We start from the raw sequence: 8,315 nt of genomic DNA on the forward strand, positions 1-8,315 counted from the left end.
GAGGCAGATTGGTTTCTTGGTTTAGCAAGAAATAGAAGTCAATTTCCACATCAACTGCAGAAGCAGAATATATTGCTGCAGGAAGCTGTTGTGCACAGATTCCTTGGATGAACAATCAGTTACTGAATTATGGGTTAGAATTTTCTAAAATCCCTATTTACTGTGATAATCAAAGTGTTACTGCTATGATAGGTAATCCAGTTCAACACTCAATAACAAAGCACATCAGCATTAAGTACCATTTCATAAGGGAACATGTGATGGAAGGTACAGTGGAATTGCATTTTGTTCCAACAGATCAACAACTAGCAGATATCTTCACAAAACCACTATGTGAAGCTACTTTTACAAGACTGGTAAATGAACTTGGAATGGTTTCAGGTTCTTTCTCTAAATCTACTTAGTTTTTGTTCTCATGTATCAGACTTTATGATCAGTGTTTACAGATTGTCTTATCTTCATGAAATTTGTTCTTTAATTGAAATACATTAAATACTGATTGTTATCTGATGTGGATCTTTAAACTCTGATAGTGTTTTGAATGTTCTATTACTATTTAATCTAATGAGGATAACTGTGCTAGATGCTGACCTAGTAGTCTTTAACATACTAGAAATCCCATGTTTGAATTAGTTATTTATGTGGAAACTCATTAACATAAACAAATTCTGATTTTGAACTTAGTCAATTTTACTTTGTGTATCTTATTACTAAGTCACAAACTAGATTCTTGCTTCTTATCTGTCAGATTCTGATGTCAGCAAATCTTAAGAATGAACTAAATGCTAACAAGCCTCACTTATCAAAAGAAAAGAAAAGAAAAAGGAAATACAAGTCAAGTACTCCTTTGAGATCTAGAGTAAAAATGTGGAAGGGAAGACCCAAGTGCATTGCTGGTATTAAGTAATATGCATTAAAAAAGTAAATAAATTTTTTTGATGACTTTTCACATTCTCTGATTACTGGAGAAATACTCTGACAACAACATAAATTCTGATAAGCAGTCGTGACTCACTTACACTGAGAAGCCACTGTAAAAAGGAATTTCAAAAGATGCATAAAATGAGCACAAACAGTTGAGGTGGATTTTTGCATAAATTTGTTCTTGAGTAGACTTTGTGATTTAAGACATATTTTAAGCACTTTTCTTAGTTATGCCTTATTTTTAAGATGTACTGAAGTTTATCAGACTTTAATCTTTATCTGATATTATGCTGATTGCACACACTTTCACTCCATATGAATGATGAAAATTAATATGGTGATTAAGTTGTTTTTGACAAACAGTTAAGTGTCATTTGCATAAATTCCGAGGACTAGTTCTGATGATTAGACTCTGAAGAAAACAAGTCAGTATTTGTATGAAAAATCATAGAAAAAGATATTCACTTTTTGAGTTCAGAAGCCATATTCTGATGTCTATTAGAATATGATATAAGTTTAAGTTCTGATATTAAATCCTGATGGAATCCTTGATGCTTACGTGGCATTATTCTTTACTTGACTTATTTGTGGTAAAAACTGAAACAGTCATAGTTAAATCAGAATATATTTGGGTAAGATAAAAATAGTCATAATCATTATGGGTTAGTGGTAAACGTGTTTGCCCTGAAAAACTACATGTGCCCAGTAATTGTTAATTATTTCTCGTGCCCATTAACTCTTGCTTTAACTTTTTACTGACTGTTATTATTACACATCGGTCTAGGGAGACGAGGCATCATTATTTTTTACTCTTAATCGTTAAACAGTCCTCGCGTCCCTTGGTATTCCATTGGCTATTTAAATCGACAATTCATCTCAGCCAAATCATCTTCCATTTTCTCACAAACTCACTCTCTCTTTTAATTCTCATCATTTTTCTTCTTCATAAACAAAAATGGTTCTTTTCAACTTGTTCATGAACTATGAAACTTTCACTATAGAGTTGAGTTGTGATGACTGGCAACAGGAGTGGCATGTCACCGCCATTTCTGAAGAGATCTGGAACTCTGTTCCACAAGAGGTTCACACAAACCTCTTGTTCTTTTCGATGGACTATCAGCTCCATCTTGATCGATTGGAAGAAGAAAGGAGAGAGGCTCTCCTTTAGCAAGAATGGATCATCCGTCTTGCGGTGCTCTTTGTCAGCAACAGGAGGAACTAGTCGATAGGTTTTCTTAGACTAGGACTAAGGCTGTTGATGTTAAGATTCTTAGACTGGGACTATCTTGTAATTTTTGCATGTAATCTATAAATTTCATGAAATGTACTCGTTTGATATATTAATGAAATTTCTCTTAATTGCAAGATTTAGTCTGTTTCTCTCATATTATGTGACTGTGCATGTTCTAATTGTAATTTGTTAATCTTTACTTCATCTATTTGAACTTTATCCTTTGATGAATGTTTTGATTAAGATTATGGTCAATAATAAATTGTGATGATGAGGAAACAGTTGAAGCACGGGTTCATGCATCAGAACCTGTGATAGTTGGAGCTGAGAATGTTACTTCTCAGAAAGAAACTGCAGCTCAAAGTTCTGATACTTTGAAAAAGGAATCTGTAAGTTCTGAAGCTACTAAAGCAACTCCTTCATTCGCAAGGAGACTAAAGAAAATGAGGGAAAAAAGGTACAAGGCCAAGCCTATATCTGAGGATTCAACTGAAGCTAAGGAAGGAGATCAGGAATCTCTGATCTCATCAGAACCTGTGGTAATTGAAGTTCTGCTATTCCCTACTCAAGCTCAAGATACTGTGCCAACGCCTCATGTCTCTCCTATTAAAGCTACAGATGATGCTGAAGAACAAACTACAACTTCTGAAATAGATATTCATAATTTGATTATACCAAATGTTCTTTATCTGGAAGCTCCATCTACAGAAGCTCAACAATCTCCAACTCATTTTCCAATTTTAAATGTTGAGATACCATCTACATCGACCACACCAGCTCTGGAGATAAATTCTGATGTTCAAAATTTAAATGAAGTTGTTCATGAATCTCCAGTTGCTTCACACACTGTTGTGCTGTCAGAATATAATGAGTCTTCCTCAAGTTCTGAAGACAATGTTTCTGTTGAGACTCCAGTTCCCATTCTAGGCAAGGAAGAATTAGTGAATAAATTTATTGAACAGGAAGCACATATTCCTTGGGAGGACACTCACAGAGGTGTGGAGTGGACCAAGAAGTAGAATGACACTGATTTCATTCCAAGTTCTAACATTTTGACAGAGCATATTGCTAAAGTTGATGAGTTGCTCACAAATGCTGATTTAAAGACACAACTCAAGATCACTACTCTATCTACCAAACATCTTCAAGGTCTACATTCTTCTACTCATGAAAAGGTTGATACACTAAAGGAACATGATGATAAGCTAGACCTACTGATCAAGCTTGAAAAGAACAGATATATCAGACCTACTTTTGAGAAAATTGAAGCCATTGAGAAGATTCAAGAGAAGCAACATGCCCAAATTGCTGAGGTCCTGGCTAACCAAGTTTCTCAGAAAGCTCAATTGGATGAATCCAATCTTCAGTTGAACTTCTTCTTTCTCTCTTACTTCCTGATGATGCCAAAAAAGGGGTGAAGGTAGTTAAGTCCAAATGCTCACCTACTCAAATACTGAAGAAAAATGATGATAAAGGTGATGACCAGGGAAACTATGATAAGAGTAGAGGTCAAGGAAAAGTTCAAGGAAAATCTTCTACACAGAACAAGTCAAGTTCTGATGCTATGAATGCTAAAAGACTGAAGTCAAGTTCTGATAAGCAAAGTCTGATGTCAAGTTCTGATATTCTGATTCAGTCAGGATCTAAAGACTCTCAGAAGTTTTTACAAACTCTGAAGCTAAAAGGGAAGCAGACTACTATTTATTACAAAAATCCTAAAATCCAGACACTTGATGAGGAGATAGCTAGAAGATTATTTCGGAAACAAAATCCAGGAATGGATTTGGAAACTCTCAAGGAGGAAGAAGCTAGATTTGCAGCTGAGAAGACAAATCTTAAGTCTAAAGCTTCTGATGCAAAGAAACCTCCAAAGCCTAAGGAAAAAGGCATTGTGATCAGGGAAAAGTCAAATTCTGAGACTTCAAAGTCCAAGACTAGATCACAAACTGAGATTGATCCTAAGTCAAAAGGAAAAGAAAAGGTTAGTGAACCTTTAAAGATTGAGAAAATGATAAGTTCTTCCATTCTAGTCTATCAAACTATAATGCATGATGATGATTTGATAGAAGATGAAACTGTTCAAATTCTGAAGAGAAGAAAGATAATTGAAGAATCTAAAACAACCTCTGACACTGCTCAAGTTGTTCAGAATGAAGAACAACAAGCTACAGAAGAAACATCAAATTCTGATCAAGTTAATTTGGAAAAGATGACAATTGCTTATAAGAAGAAGTTGTTATGGAAGAAGCTGTTATGGATTAACTTACATACTAGCTGATACTGATGTGCTAAAGAAGTTTGTCATAGAACTTCAACATATTCACTATCTTCTGGAAGTAAAATCTGATGTTACAAGAAGATAGTTAGAATACATTTTGAAGGCTATAAGAGATCTATTTAGAATCTTTGGTACAAAGACTTCTCAGTATATACCAATGATTACTGAAGGTGATAGAAGAGAAATTCCTATGCTGAAGAATTCTGCTAAGATGGAAGTTATTCTGAAAGGAGAATGCTTATGTTATAATGAAAACTCTTCACATATCCTAGAGTTATCAGACTTGGTGATGGACTTAAAAGAACATCAATTCAAGCTCTCAGAACAGCCATTTATCAAATTGGTGATAGTAAAGATGAAGAACTGATGCAGGTCAAAGCACAGTTAGTTAAATTTCTGAGAAAAGCTGAAGACAAGCTGGTAAGAGATTTTGTTAAGAATCATTATGGATTCAGATTGATCCAGTGAAGTTGGTAAAGCTACAAGGACTGTAAGTTGTAGTTAATAGTCTTATTAAACTCTCATTGTATTTGAACTTAAATGTTTTTGACATCATCAAATCTATTAACTTGTATATTTTTGCATAATTTACAAGTTGGGGGAGATTGTTAGATATATATGAGATGTCATGTCTAATATGTTTCATGTTTAGTTTTCAGATCTTAACAAACAGGAAATATGAGTACTTACTGGAATCAGTACTTACTGGAAGTCAGAACTTAAGGATATCAGAACTTAGATTATCAGAAGATAAATATCAGAAGATGGATATTAGGACTTAAGTACGGGAGGACTAACAGTTAAGGAAGGAAGCTAATTTATAGGAAAGAAGATCAAGATTAATACAAAAGAAGATATGCATGGAAAGAGTTAGAAGATAAGAAAACTTGTATAAGATATCTGACTGATATATTTTAGGAGACAGAATTATATTCCATATCAATTAGAAGTTATCTTGTAACTGTGTACTATATAAACACAAACATAGGTTTACACTATATGTGTTATCATTATGGAGAAGATCATACATTGTAACCTAGCAGCTCTCGTGATATTTGTTCATCACTGAGAGATAACAGTTCCATTGTAACAGAATTTATTATATTGAATATATTTGTTTACTGTTACTTGTGTTCAAAATCGATTTAATTGTATTCTACACTGTATTCAACCCCCTTCTACAGTGTTGTGTGACCTAACAAATTTTCCAACTGAAATAAGACTCGTTGAAAGTCCAGGAGATATAAACACATCTTTTACTGAGGAGTTGATGTCACCAATTGCTTGAATAGGTAATTGGGTGCCATTAGCAATTTGAATATTGCATGTGCCATTATAATTGCGAACAATAGTTAAAGTATCGGGACAACTTGTCATATGATTGGATGCTCCTGACTCAAGCCAAAATAAAGAGGATGAAGTATCCTTACCTTGAAGACCCAAGGTGGAGAAAGCCGAAACAATTATAAGTTGAACCATTTCTGATGCAGGAGTTTATTTTATAGCAGTAACTGAACCAACTACAACTCGATTACCGATTGCAGCTTGACCCGTATTTGATTGGCGATTCTGAGGACGAGTACGATATTTTTTAATAGTGTGGCCAATTTTCTTACAGTCGTTGCAGAATTTCTTCGCACAATTTGCTGCAATATGCCCATATTCCTTACAGGAATAACATTGAACTTGTTTCATATTTCTGCCCTTCCCTTTTCCTTGGGCTGCATAAACAATTGTCTGATCGGGCATGCTGGTTTGTTGTATGGCAGATTGTGTAGCAAGACGTTGTTCTTCCCGAAGTAACTCACTAAAATATTCATCTAGAGAAGGAGAGGAAACACAATTCATTAAATTAGAGCGAGTTACCTCAAATTCAGGACGTAGTTTCATAAGAAATTGATCTCTTTTGCTTTGTTCATGAACCCGTTGAACACTTAAAAGAGATGCAGCTGGCACTTTTGCATAAGCAATATCAGTAATTTAGCCCATAAATTTTTAAAATTCAGCCCATAAATTTTTAAAATTCAGAATAATACTCTTGATTAGATAAAGTGCCTTGAGAATAATTAAAATATCATACTTTATTTGGAAGCGCTTGGCTGCATTATCCTGATTGTACACTTTCTTTAGGTACTCCCACATCTCCTTAGAAGTCTTATATGTCTTTAAATTTAGCGCGGTATTCTGATCAACAACACTTATGATCCATGACATGACCCTGGCATCCTTGACCTTCCATTCAGCTAATTTAGTAGCATCAATTGGAGCTGATTCACTACCATCAACATGACCCCACAGCTCTTTTCCCGTGGCGAAGATATGAAACTAAAATTCCCAATTGGAATAAAGTTTCCCAGTAAAATATAGATAAAAAATACCACCATTGTTGGTTGACATTATGCTTACTAAAGAACTGAAAGATCAACACTTATTTGCTAAACCGGAAACTAATATCCGAAGCTATAGAAACTGAAAATATACTTAAAAGATTGGTTATGGCTATGATACCATATCAAAGTTGGATTCAATGACATTTCCTCTGTATTTCTGTTCAGTTATATACACAAAAGATACACACATTATGGCACAATTATAGCCTAACTATATGCCAAGTATAAGCTAATTACTATATCTAATTACTGCCTAAATGTCTTCTCAGAATCTGCTTATTACTGTCCCTGATCACAGCCTAATCAAAACTGCTAATAATATCTGTTTATCATCCCAAATTTTAGTACCGAATCTGTTGGTTAGCATCTCTTAAATACATATTATGATATCTTAAATAATGTAATCATCTGTAATCCAGATCCACTGACATGTTCATCATTAGTTTAAAGCACTAAAGCTTAAGCCTCATCATGTTGAAATTATTGAGGTTCCTTCAGCGTCTATTAAACAAGTTGTACATGTTAAGTATGTTGATGAGATATTACTAATATACCTTTACAATGATATGGGTTTTGCTGAAATGACATGGGGCAGTGTGTTTACATGCAACCAACTTATTAAGTAATATCTCATCTACAATTATGCTAAAAATGATATTATTTTTTCTTGTTGCTTCTGAAATTGCTTAGCTATGTCTATTCTGTCCGTCAGCTAATGATGTTTGTAAAATCTTAACCACATATAAGATTATGTTGTCTTTGTGTTTATTGATTCCCATTTGCATGAAGTTTAAGATGTCTGGTCTTTGTTTGAGTGCATGTGCCTTGTGCAGTAAACACCCTGCTATATTTTCTTGATACAAATATATTCATAATTTTCCCTGGCCTCTTCCGTTGTTGCACAACTCATCAGGTTGGCTTTGCATCTAAATTTTTTTTGAAGTACGTGAATGCATCATATTTCAATATTCTAATTAGTAGGAAATTATTTTTTTATGCATTTTCAAGAAATCTATATACTAATCGATTTTTCATGCATTTTCAAGAAATCTATATAATTAGAATGAATAGTATTATGATCTTTATTTTCAAGAAAATATGCAATTTGCCTAATGTGTTATATTAAAATAATTGTGTACGTTGGTAATGTTATGCATTAAATTCATACACATTGATAAACAGTCAACTTATATTTATCATATCCAAGACGTTGTACAATATATATCAATGAGTATACAATTAAGAATTTTATGATTGCATTGTGCACAAATCTAGAAATGGCGCACGAGTTATTCTGTTAGTTTATTATAAAACTTAAAAATATTTTAATTTCACAAAATTTGACGGTTGACATATAGACATGTATATACATTATTGTAAAAATTGTTTTTGGAAAGAAAAATAGTAAAATAGGATATTTTTTTCCAATATAAAAGAGAAAACATATTAAATTCATGTAATAAAAATCAAGAAATAAGTATTTACGTATTAA

Source organism: Apium graveolens, chromosome 10, assembly GCF_009905375.1.
Source record: "Apium graveolens cultivar Ventura chromosome 10, ASM990537v1, whole genome shotgun sequence".
Classification (NCBI taxonomy): domain Eukaryota; kingdom Viridiplantae; phylum Streptophyta; class Magnoliopsida; order Apiales; family Apiaceae; genus Apium; species Apium graveolens.